The 15,589-nt window shown below is 44.0% G+C and overlaps 1 protein-coding gene across 2 annotated transcripts in view; it reads left to right on the forward strand.

Annotated features, from left to right (window-relative positions):
• Cacna2d3 (calcium voltage-gated channel auxiliary subunit alpha2delta 3) overlaps positions 1-15,589 on the forward strand; it is an 844,638-nt gene that overhangs the window by 295,545 nt on the left and 533,504 nt on the right. The gene's annotated exons all lie outside the window — the stretch shown is intronic.

Below are 15,589 nucleotides of genomic sequence, written 5' to 3' on the forward strand. Positions count from 1 at the left end.
GGGCTCCCAGAATCTCCACATCATCGCTGTATTCCAACATCCTAGTGTCCCTGTATCCCTCTTATCATAGCATCCTTGCACCCGTGGATCTGGACTTCCTTACGGCCAAGTCTTTACTCCCCAGAGCTAGCCCTGGGGGCAGGGGTCCAGGAGGAGAGAGGAAGTACCCAAACTGTTTCTTCTCCTTGCAGGATCCTCAGCTAAAGAACAGAGAAGTCAGGACAATCTAATTCCAAAGCTCAGGTGGCCATTTACTAGCTGCATGAGTTACTTTCCTCCTCTTCTCGTCTACACGTTAAGGATTAGGTACAAGAGAAACTTCAAACACTGCCTTGGCATTGTTTATGTAGCTTTCCAACTCTGCTCTGGAGTTTTCCATGGGGTTCCTATTATCTCCTCACCCAGATTGACCTAATCTAAATAGATCTTAGAGTGCCTGAAAGGGACTGTTTTGTCTTGACTCTTGGGAGAGTCCCAGAGCACCCCTGTTGTAGCTCCAAGCACCTCCGAGGCACCAGCTCCTGGGAGAAACCTGTCCCTGTTCATGAGCAGCTCTGGCCACGTTATTACACAGCGCCATGAAGCCCTGGAGAGACCTTCTCCAGAGCTTCAGTGTGTGATTCTGATGCCTTTCCATAGACTCACATGACTCGTGACCAGATGGGTCCCTTGGTACCCCAGATTTCATCAGTACAGTTCCCAGCTCTGGAACACCCACCTTATAGGTGCACTAGAAGTTGGTAGCTTTAGATGTGTGCAGAGTTATATCTCTGGTTCTGTGTGTGTATCCTCCCTAACTTGGTAGGCAAGTTTGATCTCTGGCTTGTGTGAAAGAGAAGAGGTGAGAAGCCTTTTTTGCTTGCTTGCTACCTGGGGGAAGCTAGTGGATCATGTGTTATCTATGTATACAGTTACAGGATGCCTGCAATGTTTGCTTTAGGTGTCAACTTTATGGGTTTTTTTTTTGGGGGGGGGACAGGTTTTCTCTGTGTAGCTTTGGTGCCTGTCCTGGATCTTGCTCTGTAGCCCAGGCTGGCCTTGAACTCACAGAGAACTGTCTGGCTCTGCCTCCCGAGTGCTGGGATTAAAGGTGTGTGCCACTGCCATCCGGCTCAACTTCATGTTTAACACATGTCTATTTCTTTCAGAATGGCCTATAGTAGCAAGAGTCTTTCATAGCTTCATGTCATTTTGGAGTCCCCATCTTCTCATATTCAGTACAAACTGCTTTTCAGATCTGTTACAATCTTAGTTTTTTTCATGCTTTTCGGTGGGTCGGAATATTTGGGGATCAATGACACAATGCTTTTGTTTCTCACACTAAATGCAACACCGTTTTCTCCCTTAAATATTTTGAATATTGAGAATAATTTCTTCAGTGACATTAATTATGAGGCACTCCTCCACTGAGCATCCTTGCCTGGTGATATTAATGATAGCGTTTCAGTGTTGCTGACGGGCTCTGTCATTAACCCATCATAAAAGCCACCCCAATTAGCATGCAGGAGCTCCATCAGTTGAGGAGGAAGTATATATGGGCCACAAATAGAGGAGAGAGGCTGCGGCTTTCCTGAAGAAACAAGTGAATTTGTCAACTGTCAAACCGGATTCTTAATAGATCTTTGTGTAAAATGCCTCCCTTGATTTTCTTTTTCCTTTCCATTTTACAAAATAATTTGTAACCACAGTTGGTGGCGATGTCTGTTTGCAAATTTTATTCTTTGATTTCCTTCCATTCTGCTAAATCAGAAAACCCTTTCAAGACTGCAGGACCACAAGACGGCAGCTTCCTCTCCAGGCATCCTCTTGTTCTCATCTCCTCTTGTGTGTTTTCTTCCTTGGCTTCTGCTTTTCTTTTGCCTCTGTCCCCTTGTCCACGTGTTTTTGGAATGTGGAGAGAATGTCTACCTGAGTGCCTGCTGCACCGGGCAAGGATGGAGCGGGAGTACTTCCTGCTTGGTGCGCTGGCCTGCAGAGTGCTAGAAAGCCCTGTGTGTGTAGTTGTCGGGACCTAGCTGCTACCTGACCAACTTGTTCAGAAATGAGAGGGCGGTGTTTAAACTGGCAAACATTTGAAATACGCCTTGCCTTGAGTCCCCCATGAGGAAAATAGCTATCCATTTGGTTAAGAGGAGGAGTGGGGCTCCAAGATTATTTTAGGATACTATTAAAAGTAAAAGAGGGGACTAGAGAGACGGCTCAGCAGTTGAGAGTGCTTTCTGCTCTTGCAGAGGATCTGGGTTCGATTCCCACCACCGACATGGTAGCTCAGGACCATTTACAACTCCAGCTCCAGGGGATCTAACAGGTACAGATGTGGTTCACATACATAATGGAGGCAAAACAGTCATACACATAAAGACAAATAAATAAACCAAAAAATAAGATGACGTGGAATTATTTTTTTTTTTAAGTCAAAGAGAGACTATTTCTGGGTGGCTTTTGGTCATAGCCAATTTTCTTAGTTAGCGGGGTGGGTCATCAGATAAAATAGAGAACAAATGATTGCATTTGAAATGTCAGTCTTAAATACGTATTTAATATTCATTTACTTTGTATATATTATATGTATGTATATGGGGACATATACATGCCAGTATCATACATGTGGTAGTCACAGGACACCTTTTAAACTTGGTTCTCTCATTCCATCATGTGGATCTTGGGATTCAGCTCAGGCCATCAGGCTTGGTGGTGAGCACCTTACCCACTGAGTCATTTCATCGGTCCTGAAATTTAAACTTAATGTACATCCTATGCCTTTATTTGCTGAATCTAGCAACCCCATTTGTGTATATAGTCAGGAATACAGGTTGCATCGCCTTGCCACGAGGAAGCTCAGCCTCCGGAAAAGACTCGAGGTTACTGACCTAGGAAGCTAGGCTGGTTATTCAATAAGTCTCAGCTGCCCAAGGGGCCTGTGTAGGAGACTAGGCTTCGACACTCAACAGCGGAAGACACGCAACAGTTTAGCAATACTGCCAAGATCAGACAGCTAAGATTTGTGGGGAACCTCAAACCGTCCAACCTACAAAGTTCACCCTCCCCTGCTCTCTGGCCTCCTGCGTGGCACTGTGGCCCCATATTGCTTCTCCTGAAGCTCTGCAGAGGCCCTGCAGCAAGCATGCTAGGAGTCCTCGGCCTCACTTCCCGACTGCTGGATGGTCCAGACGGCAGGAGGCAACCAGCTGTTTTTACTGTATCCAACCCAAAACATGTCACGCAGAAAAAATGTCAAGTCGTTTTGAAAAATGTCTGAGGTATAATGTGCTTGACAGGAGTGAAATGTCATTGGCCATAGTCACGTAATTACTACCTCAGTGTTTGTTTACCGTGCAGCGCTTTCTTCTTGCCCTGGAATTAAATCAATCCAAGCAACAATGCGGCTTTATACAGCCCAGGTCTCAGCGCCGACCACACTTCTGCTTTCCCAGGTCCCTCCAGAGGGTGATCTTGGCCAGGTTGACTAAGCAACTTAACGGTTTCTTTCATATCCGTATCTTCAGACTAAACTCGAGCAGACTTATTAAATTAAACTAAATGGAGGTCACCTAGTTTTCTTCTGCAAGCAATAAATGTTAAGATAGGGCGAGACACAGGTCTGAAATCTAATTTGAATTTAAGCTGCAACCTGACACCATACCCCTGAGTTCCACTAGATGGCGCTGATGATTCACACCAGTGCCGTTGAGGTTTTTTTGTTTTTTTTTAAGTGTTTAAAAAGGTTAGGCTATTCTACATACTGCTTCCTTTTATTGTCTAATTTTTAATATCTTCTTGTGTTATTCAAATGGACATTATTTCTCTTCTCCAAGACCTTTCTGCCTTTGTAAATTTGTAAACATAAATAAATAAATAAAACAAGGAGAAGAACAAAGTCTGTCTTATTTAAACCACGGGTCTCTTTGTTGCTTTGTTCCTTGACTTTTTTTTTTTAGGGCGAGACTCCTCCTCGGGCTTTGTTTCCTTGACGCATTTGGTTAGTCCGTCTTCACAAAACTTCTGTAATTACTAAAGTTACGTTAGATTTCCTTCATCTAGCACAGTTGATTTGCCTCTCCCAGAGTTATGCCCCGTTTACTTTGGGAAAGGAAAAATGCTATCCTTAGCATTTGAGTTTTGAGGATTTGCCCCCAACAGTGGGGATCAGATGCCTGTTAAGATCCTAGCCACCCTGACTTAGACTCCAACTAGTGGGATGCTCTCGTGGTATGAGGGGTGGTTCCGTGTGGGGTTGTGGGGTATGTCTTCTTTCATATAAAGAATAAATTCTGGGCCAGACAACAGCAAATGCACAGAGACTGGCAGCTGTTACAGATTTCCACCCCTAATGAGCTACATTTTTTCCCCTAGAGCATGGCTAATATGGGATGGGACCCTCAGATTTTAAAAGGAATGTTAAAAGGGAGTAAGGTTAGCTTTAATCAAGTTTAAAAAAAAAAATCCTAAAACTAATTTTCAGCCAAGCTTGAGACCCATGGAAAGTTCTCTTGTAAATATTACAATGGCAAGCAATTTTCTTTCTTTCTTTCTTTCTTTCTTTCTTTCTTTCTTTCTTTCTTTCTTTCTTTCTTTCTTTCTTTCTTCCTTCCTTCCTTCCTTCCTTCCTTCCTTCCTTTCTTTCTTTCTTTCTTTCTTTTATGACTTTTGGTTCTCAAAGAGCATACTACCTGATTGGCCGGGAGTGGGAGCCTGTGGAGGTGCGAGCCTGTGGAGGTGCGAGCCTGTGGAGGCAGAGCCTCTGTGCTAGACCTGGCATTTGCTCTAGATCTTGTCTTTATGGGAGAGCCCGGCATGGGTGTGCATCTGTGAGAGAGATGTTCGAGGCTTCTCCGCTGCAATGCGATTTAGTTAACAGAGAGGAGACTCGGGGGTTTCCCGGGGCTTCTAACTACATTAGTGCTGTGTCACCAACTGCATATCAAATGGCACTCCCCCTGTTACCTTGGCACCCTGAAATGTGAACCCCTAAGATGGGAAATAGTTTTCTTATGCAATGCACCAGGATAGTTCTGTAGCACTCCATTGAGATAACTGTTCAGTAGTCATTGGTGGGTTTCATTACATTGCAAAAAAAAAAAAAAAAGGCAACAACCATGAAATAAAACTAGTGACTAGTGTAATCACGAGGTCAGATTCTTCAGTTGTTAGAGAGATAAGGTCCAAGATCCCTGACTCCATCCTGCCATTCTGTTTAGAACAGCAGGGGATGGACGTCCTCTAAGGTTCTGCCTGACAGTTCTGAGGGTGGAGACTGATAAAAAAGTCACATTAAGGTAGGAAAACACAAAACTCTTCTCCACAGTATGAATTAATCGTATTTAATACTAAATATATTACAGCTGTACACTGTTCGACAACTTCCTGTGTCAATTGCAGGGAAATGTGAAAAGATTTCCAAGCCTCAAGCAAATTTCACCATGAACTTATATATTCAAGTTTGTGACCATACACTGGGTATCTTGGTTGATGCAAAATGTCCTCTGTAGATTTACCCAGATACACTGTGTGTGTGTGTGTGTGTGTGTGTGTGTGTGTGTGTGTGTAATGTTCAGGAAAATTACCAATACTTTATCTCCCTTTTAATAGAAGGTTTGGAAATTTGGCATTGGTCAGGAATGCGATTTTTATGGCATCTTTGGGATTGTTCCAAGTTCTCTGCAGATATTGGGCTGTCCAGGGGGTTCAGTAGATAAAGGCACTTGCTGCCAAGCCTGAGTAGAACTCTGGGACCCACACATGGAAGGAGGGGCCTGATTCCTGCAAGTTGTTCTCTGACCTAGACATGTGTGCCACAGCACTAGAGCCACAGACAGACAGACAGACAGACAGACACACACACACACACACACACACACACACACACACACACACACACTCTGCAGTAAAGGAATAAGTATAATAGAAATGAAGTCAACATGAAAGCGTCACAGCGGTTATTCAGCTTTGGTGATTTGGGATTCTTTGTCGTCAGAGCTGACATTTGAAATTTAGAAGAACCGTCTTGGATTAAAGTTCACAGCACAAAGCAGCCAGAAGTTCGGTTAGTTCTAGATAGGATTTGGTTTCTTGAGGGGAATTGAACATTCTGGGTCCCTCGGTTGGGTGCAGGCCTGCCCTGTAACCTCCACACCAGTTTACCTTGCATTTGCTGGTAAACTGTGCTGACGGTGCCAGGCCTGCGCTTGCAGTGTTACGTTTATGGAGACCTGTCAGCGGAAGTTTCCCGTTTTATTTGATTATCAGTATGTAAATTTGCTTGATGACTGCTTTGTTAATCTGAGAACTTATATATTTCTTAAAAATTTAGAGCTCTGAAAATACAGCTTAATGTGTATGGCTATATCAAAATACAAATTTATAGTATTATCAGAATAGGAACTTGGAAAGCATATTGATAAAGTTGCTTGTTTAAACCTAACAGCTCCCCATAAGGGCTCCTTAGGTAAAACTGCCTCCATAAAACATCTGTAAGAATCTCTCTGTGTTTGTTAATGTGATAAGGGGCATGTGGGATATTCTCCCAGGAAAACAAAATAATGATGGGAGAATGTCCCCTTTTCATAACGGTGTATGTTCCTGTATGTTCCTCTAGAGATCGAATCATCAGCATGGCCGAGCTATAATTGTTGAAAATATTGTTCCTTCCTCTGCTGTCTAATTTTTATGAAGAAATTAGATTGTGTTTGTTACCAGGAAAAACAAGGAAGCACGCTGCCATTTGCAGCAAGAGAAGGCTGCGTTATTTCCGCTCTTTCCTCCCACTCTGTGTTTGCAGATCGGCCATCAGACCACAGGCAGCCCTGAAATGGATTTCTCAGGTGAAATGGCATTCTGCAGAATATTGTGATTGGTTTTAAAGAAGGAAACAATGAGCTGGGATGTGGCTTGGAGGCTAAGAGTGTTCCCAGCACATGCCTGAGGACCTGAGTTCAAATGTCAACACCCTTGTCAAAAGTGTGGTTTTGCACAGGCCTGTGATTTTAGCAGAGAGTGCATTAAACCAGGACTTCTGGGGCTCGCTGGCTGGCAGCGTCTTCAGGTTCAATAGCAGATCTTACCTTGAAGAAATAGGCAGAAGGGTAGAGCAAGATACAATAGGTTCTTCTCTGACCTCCAGGTATGCACACACACACACACACACACACACACACACACACACACACACACACACCAGCACACACATACCTGCATGCTCATATACTAAACCATGCTCTTCTCTGAGTGTGCATTTTCTCTGTAAACAAAAGCACTCCGCTTTGGGCGATGTCCTCCCCACCAGCAGACCTGATGGACGTGACATGCTGCTTCCCACCCAGCTTGCTTAAGAGTCGAAGGCTTTATTGAACCCGCCAACTGGATGAGGAATACGGAGCTTTCAGAAAACACCTATTGCTGCTGCTGTTTACAAATGCTCTTTCTCTTCTAAATCACTTCAGGCATTACTTTAAGGAAAGTTGCCTGGATTCAATTTATTTTAATATGAAGTAAGAAGAAAGGAAAGGGTAGCACTTTGGGGAGGTGCCTCCCCACCATGCCTACTCTCATCCTTGGTGTGCTCTGGTGACAACCAAGGTTACCAGGGCTCACTGGATGACATGGCCTTTTGGATCATGCCTTTTGCCTGGGTCAAAATATTAAGTTGTGGAATTCCTTTTTTTAATGTAATATCTTAAGTTTGGGTAAACTTACATATTTTAATCAGAATATTATGACGCTGGTGTTTTGGCTCAAAGCAGAAAAACCAAGCAAAACCAAACGTGAATCCACCTGTGAAATGGATGACAAAGTGACTCTCCATTGAGTTTAACTTGAGACTGGAGGTCGAGAAGAGGAAGGTTCCGTGCAGCTCACTGGGACCATAATCACTGTTTATCGCTGATGTGACTTGTTGGGGCTCAGCACCCTCGCTTGGTGTCATCTCTCTTTCCAGGAATCCAGAGGTCATCTGTTGTCTCCTCTGTTGCTGTAACTTTGGGTCTAGGTTGTACCTGCAACTAAATGGATACTCAGTAAATACTGGACAAATGGGAATGTTCTGGAAATAGTAAAATTTTCCTCATCAGATATTTCCATTGAGAGTCAAGTTTTAATTTTTTTCTTTTTGACAAATAGCCCTTGGTTTTTATAAGCTTAAGGTTTTAGTTGGACAACATAATGTTCTCTCTTTAGATATACCAGGATACCCCTGGTGTTCTAGTTCCCAACAGAGATGGAGTAAGTCTGTTTCATGTAGGTCTTCTCGTTTCTCACTACAGAACCCTAGATACAAATGAGTTAGGACAAGTTTGAATGATGGAAAGAGGAAGGTAGATAGCCCAGGGACCACTGGGCAGGAAAAACAACATGACCGTGGGTCCAGAAATCTCCCCCTTGGTGCTCCAGCAGACACAGAGGGCTAGAAAATCCTATTGCCCTTAGACAAAGGACTAGAGAGAGGTTGCCTAATTCCAGAAAATCTTTTCACCATATACACCCTACAGTACTGATGAGAAAACTAATCTTCCAGCCTTTCCAGGATTCAGGGAGCTAAGTGTAGACCAGATCTTCCTCCCCACATTGCTGAGCAGTGGTTCTTTAATTTCCCCCACTCAGTGGCACTAGCAGAACTGTGCAGGGAACTAATCTTGCATTGCTTGCCTCCCCGAACCAAATGCATTCTCACCCTCCCACCAGGCAGTATTAGCATGGCCCTGAAGGGATTCCATCTCCTAGTCTCCTGCTTGCTGGGAGCAGGTAGTACTCCTTTCTTTGTACTTTGTCCCTGCCACAGTACTGTTAGTGGGGGCCTTCAGTGAGGTGAGCCTCCACCCTGTCATCATCATCATCATCGTTGTCATCAGCAGCAGCAGCTCATTGTCATCATCATCACTGTCATCATCATCATCATCGTCATCATCATCTCATCATCATCATCATCGTCATCATCATCACTGTCATCATCGTCATCATCATCATCATCTCATCATCATCATTGTCATCATCATCATCATCATCTCATTGTCATCATCATCATCATCTCATCATCACTGTCATCATTGTCATCATCATCATCATCTCATCATCATCATTGTCATCATCATCATCATCTCATTGTCATCATCATCATCATCTCATCATCACTGTCATCATCATCACTGTCATCATCACTGTCACTGTCATCATTGTCATCATCATCATCATCATCTCATCAGCAGCATCAAGATAGAACAAGACTGTACCAGTTGAAGCAGCCAGTGTTTTCTCCTACCCTAGTGCCAGGCTGAGCTTCCATATCAACCTAGCATCAACAAGACTGAGCAGAGGAGAACTGGGGTGAGGGGCTGGCCACGTGCTCACTGGACCTGCAGTTCATCCGGCTGTAATGAGGCTGATTGCTATGCCCTGTGAAGCACAGTATGGCTATGGCATTTTGTCTTTGCCCCCCACCATGCTCCCACCCTAGTGTCAGCGCCATCTCATCTGGTTTCAGTGGTACGGGTTATCACTGTCCTGTTTGGGATTGAAGATATTTCTAGCTGAGCACATTCTCCCGGGGCAGTTTTTCCTCCTCGTCCTGATTTATACACACACACACACACACACACACACACACACACACACACACACACACAGCTCCTGTCCTCTCCCCTGAATTTATTTTCCATCTTAAATTGGTTCATGGAAATTAGGACATACACCAACATGTGAACATGCATGCATGCATGCACAAACATGCACAGGTAGGTATGCAGCACTCAACACTCACATAGAATTATATACTATTTGGTTGATTGGAATTTTCCTGAGACTTCCTTAAGTAGTAAAGGAATACAAAAAGTAAGTCCTGGTTTCTGTCTGATGTTCAGAAAATTTATTCTGGCAGAGTTCTCATAAATCAGATGGCAGGAATAGGTTGATGCCATTGGCCAGTTACTGCCACGGTACAATGTCTAGCTGAGTGGAAGGCCTTCAAGTGGAGACTCCTCTCCATTGGCAGGGAGGAATGGGGATGGAGGAGAGGGGGTGGGGGTGGGAGGATGGAGGGGAAGGGGAGGGGGAATGGGGATGGAGGGGAGGGGATGGGGGAATGGGGATGGAGGGAGGGGGAGGGAGAATGGGAAGGGAGGGGAGGGTGAAGGGGGAATAGGGATGGAGGAGAGGGGGTGGGGGATGGGAGGATGGAGAGGTGGGAGGATGGGGAAGTTGGTGGTTGGGGTGGATTCTTTTCTCTTTCTTATGCATGGATTCCATCTTAGTTAATAGCAGGCATTTCTTTCAGAAAGGGAATTTAAACTTTTAGAGTGGGTTTTGTTTTAAATTTCATGAATGCTGTGTCTGTTGTCTCCTCTCTAAAGCAATAAGAGGTTTTAAGCCCCATCATGCTAGTAACTCAGTAACCCCAGGACCACAATTGGAAACCCCCAAGTCAGGTTATATTAATACTGCTAATTGACACATAGTGTTGGTCATGTGATATATTTGAGGGGGGCTTATGCCTGTCATGGTTAATCTTCATTATCAATGTGATTTGTAATCACCTAGGAGACAAGGTAACAAGTACAGTGATTCCTTCAGGGCTGAATGAAAGAAAAATAAAGACATTTTCAGATTATGAGAACTTGTTGCTATCTGATTTACCTTTGAAAAAGACTAAGTGAACAGAAAGTTCATCTCTAAATAGAGAGTAAATTATAGTAAAAGAAGGCTTGGGAATCCATAAAAGTAGAAACATTCAGAATGGATAGAAATAAGAGTTCTCCTCTGGCAGCAGATTTGAGAGGGTACAGAGACCCACAGTCAGACATTATGCAGAGAAAGTATCTAAATTGGACATCTTCATTGTCCACCCCACCCTGGAGGATCAGGGAACCTCTCAGAAGATGTAGAAGTCAGAAGGGATGGAGAACATGGCCCACCAAATCAATTAGGCAGGGCTCATATGGGTTCACAGAGATTGGAGCAGCAAGCACAGGGCCTTCATGGGACTACACCAGGTCCTCTGCTTATAAGTTATGGCTTAGTGTTTTTGTAGGACTCCTAACAGTGGGAGTGGGCGTATCTCTGACTCTCTTGCCTGCTCTTGGGACTCTTTTTCTCCTATCGGGTTGCCTTGTCCAGCCTCCATAGAAGGGCTTTGCCTTGTCTTATTGTATCTTGTTTTGTCCTGTTTGGCTGTTGTGTCTTGGAGGCCTGCTCTTTTCTGGAGAGGAAATGGAAAGAGAGTGGATCTGAGGGAGAGGTGGGGGGAAGCTGAGAGGAATGGAGGGGGAGGAAACTGTGGTTGGGATGTATTGTATGAGAGGAGAATCTATTTTCAATAAAAAAAGAAAAATTAAAATTAAAAAAAAAAAAGAGTTCATGCAATGGACTATCCTTATTTTCTTGACTCGTGGTCAGGCCAAAGTTTTAAGAAGTACTAGCATGGGGCTGGAGTGCTTGTAGCTGTTGCAGAGGACTGGGATTCTGTCCCAGCACCTTTTTTTAGGTTGCCACAACTGCCTCTAACTCTGGTGCCCTCTTCTGTCATGGGTGCCTTCATGTATGTGCACGCTTGCACGCATGCTCACACACACGAACACAAACACAAATGCTTAAAAAAAAACTAGGACAAGACTCAATGTGTGTAGAGGAAACCAGATAATTGTACATAAAAAGGGAATCAGGGTAAAGGGAATGAAATGCGTCTGTGTGTCACTGGATATGGCGGGGCAACTCTGACAGTAGACTGTTAAATTATGCATGCCTATTTTGATATCTACCCTCACCACTATTGTCAACTGACAACCCTTCACTCTGACATTTCTCAAGCATGGTGGAGCGCCTATATTCCTAACAAAATACATAGTGTTGTCTTGTGAGGATTTTACACACACACATACACTCACCATACACACACACGCGCACACAAATGACATACTATATATAACATTCTGCATATTGTAGTTTTCATTTGCTTGTTTGGAGACAGTCTCAGGACTGTACGTGACCTGTGGTTTTCTGTGTTGCCCTGGCTGGTAGAACTCACAATCCTCCTGCCTCTGTCTCCTGAGTACTTCAATTACAGACACGTGTCACCATGCACAGCCTCTGAATTTTCTTTCACTTGATGTGTTTTTCCAGTGATTTCTCATGACTACCATGCTAGATGTGAATGTCCCATTTTCTGTTCTTTCACTGATAGTCATTTTCCCAGACTTATTTATAAAATATGCATAATGAATATACTTGCTGGAGGCTGCTTAAGTATTTGTATATTTGTTTCTTAATTTTTCTAATTAAAACCAGCCCCCTTGGGTATTTTACCCTACATTGTTTCCTTGGCTGGTTCCGGCCCATCTGTTAAGTCAGATTCTTATAAACCCTATTAGTGGGGATAGCTTTTCTGAACAGCAAACTCTAGATGAGTCAGAAGGATTTTTTTCTCCCCCTCACAATAGTCTGCTATCCAAGGGACTCAGACCCCGCCAGCCATTCCTCCCAGCCCACATGATGTTCAAGATATCATGCCATGATTTCAAAGTGTCCCCAGTTACCTAAAAATCCCTTTCCTTAAGAATGTGTAGGGTGGTAAGCCATCACTCCTGGCTGGAGAGGTCAGACCGTAGGGGTACAGCCAGCTCTCCATGGGGGACTGGGGGATGGTGTGGATACAGAAGTGTATGCACACAGTGTACGTGTGACCTCTGTATAGAGTTGTTTTAAGAAAGAATATTCACGGTAAATGGAATTTGTCTGTTTTAAATAGCAGTGGTTGAATAACTACGAAATTTCTCTGAGGAAGAGGATGCTATTGTTGGCTGCATGGGAAGGGCTTCAGAGAGGTGGCATCACCCCTGTCTCCTACAGCTGGAGACTTTGCCTGAGGAGCAGCTGCTGCATTCCGAGTACATCCTCTCATGTTTTTTTTTTTTTTTTTTTTCCCAATTCAACTTTCTTGTGGGTTACTTTCTGAACACACAGAATATCACTTATATAATATGTAAAATAATTTGGAAGGGGCTGTAAATTCTAATCTGTGTCATGGTTTGTTGCAGGATGGACGACTTGCCTTTTCTACATACACACAAAAGCCATGATGATTTTTACAGATAGCCATCTGCTTGAAAGCCCCCTCCCCAGAAGACACTGCTTTAGGATGACCCCCTGCAGCATTTCCAGAGCAACTCCCCCAAGAGACGGAAAAGCTCTTTGAGAAATCAACGTATAATTAATGTACATTTCTTTGCTTAAAAGAAAGACAGAATTGGATTATTATTAAATGCATGGAAGGTGACCTGTCTTTTGTAGCAAGGGCATTTAGATGGCTAAATTATGATAAAGGGACCATTGTGTTTGTCAGCTATTATCATTCTAAATTTGCATAAAAGTAATCATAATAGTGAGAGACATTAAGTGCATTAATTATCCATTAAAGGGGTAATTTAACAATCATTAAGTGAGCACTAATAGATTGGTGATCATCTTTGCAAATGATGTACTTGATCTAAGCTTTATATAATAGCAAAAAGATTAATCTGCCATTCTTACTTTAGTGCATTATATATTTTGTTTTCGCTTTCTAGTAGCTTCTGCTGACAATTGAATAGTGGAGTGAATAAGCCTACATACTGTTCCTGTCCTGTAACTCTGCACTCTCCTATGTGCCCCAGCCCCTGATTCTCCTAAGTCCTGGGGTAGGACAGCCTAGTAGCCACATCAGGTCACATCTTGTTTGGGTTTGAAATGTCTTCATTTCTTTTGCAGTTATCTAGGGATACTTTTGTGAAAGGACCCAAGCTGGCTTGCATGAAGGCTATTGACTTTGCCCATTAGGCTAGAGCTTGAGCTTGTGGGAACCCAAGGACAGCAGAGCAATGAAGCCTCCAGTCGGGAACATGGAGTTGTTAGCAGTCTCTCTCCATCCCTTTAGCTTCTGTGCTGCAGGACAGCTTTCTCTGATTTCCCAGGAATGGGGCCCCTTCTGGAAGGCCTCAAATGCCAATACCACATTCCCCAGGAGGGGAAAGGTGACTGATTTCATCATTGACCAAGCCAAGGCTGCCATGCTCTTTCAGGAGGCAGTGTCGTAGAAGGTCAGTGGCTGGTAATTGTCTAAGGTCATTGTACACCATGGGAGACCAGCTGCAAAGCAGATGAACTATCACCATGTTCCTCACATCCCTTCTTCTTGAACCCACTTCACTGTCAGGGCGGTCTGCTGTATTTAGCCAAGGTATTGTTTATAATTAGCATGTCATGGTCACATTCATAGGCCAGAGCCTCTCTGATGCCCTGACACCAGCCTCTTCCCTTCCCTCCCTGTGTTTCTGTGACCTCAACTGCCAACTCACTTTCAGTTTTGTGGATCCTGACAGATGGCTTGTGCCATGACCCTTTGCTTGCCCTGTGCGTCTCCTGGCTCCTTATCTGGGCCATACCCATCCCTTTCTCACTTCTAGCAAAAAAGGTCTCCATTCAGCCCAGGGGGACCTTGGCTCATCCCTCAGAGGTAGAAGTGGTCACATGTACCCTGAAGAGCAGGTAGGAAGCCAAGTAGTTTCCCCTTTGCTGGCGGGCCTAACACTGATGACAGCAGATGTTTGTTATTGGGACCTAGATGAGGCTAGTCTTCCCCAAAGAGCACAGCCTCACCAGATTGCAGCTCGCTTTCATTGTCCTTGTGTGTCACACGCATGCGTGTACAAGTGTGTTTGCCTGTGCTTGCTTAGAGGCCAGAGGTCAGCTTAGTGTGGCCTCCTCTATTGCCCTCTGCCTTATGTTTGGAGACTGCCTCTCATTAAACTTGGAGCTTGCAATTTCAGTTAGAATGTCTGTCCAGTGAGCTCCTAGGATCTACCCTTTTCTGCATACCCTCACACACGTCATCAGCACTGGGGTCACAGACATGTGCCACTGTGCGGATCCTTTACATGTCAGGCTGGGCATGCAAGCTCAGGTTCGCATGCTTGCACAACAAGCACTCTGCCTATGGAGCCATCCTCCTGAATTCCCTATGCTCAACCTCTTGTTTGCCTCTGTTAGTGGAGAACTCTCCCATAAAATCCACTGGCTTTCCTCAGCTCCTCTGGTGGACTGCAAACTCCTAGAGGGCAGGAATGTGGTTTTTTTTTTTTTTTAATCATTGTAGCAACTCAGAGACACCTTTCTTCCTTCTTACAGACAAACACAGTCCATTTCAATTCATTAAATAGTTCCAAGTGCCTTCTGTAAACCAGGTATAATTCATGTAAAAGATTATCCTTGACCCAACAAAGGCCCTGGGGGTAAATTATGAAACTGATTTATCTGATAGAGATGGTAAAATCATAGAAACTTACTTTCAAGACTCTAATTATACATGGTTGTATACTGGCTTTTGAACAAAGAGAACTACAAAGATCCATTTCCTTTGCCTGAATATGCTGAAATTATTGATATGGACTTAAGTAATGAGGCCAGGATGGCTGGCTCTGGAGAAAAGCTCATCTGCCCATGCTAACCTCCTTACCCTTGCTCCGTTCTCCTGAGTTCTCTTCATTCCTTGCCTCTCCAAATGCCCATTTGGTGATTCTGACCAATGCAGCACTAGCAGAAGCTCCTGGAGAAGGCTTTCCTCCACTGAACATAG

The sequence above is a fragment of the Peromyscus californicus genome, unplaced genomic scaffold (genome assembly GCF_007827085.1).
Source record: "Peromyscus californicus insignis strain IS unplaced genomic scaffold, ASM782708v3 Scaffold_12__1_contigs__length_115047231, whole genome shotgun sequence".
Lineage (NCBI taxonomy): Eukaryota > Metazoa > Chordata > Mammalia > Rodentia > Cricetidae > Peromyscus > Peromyscus californicus.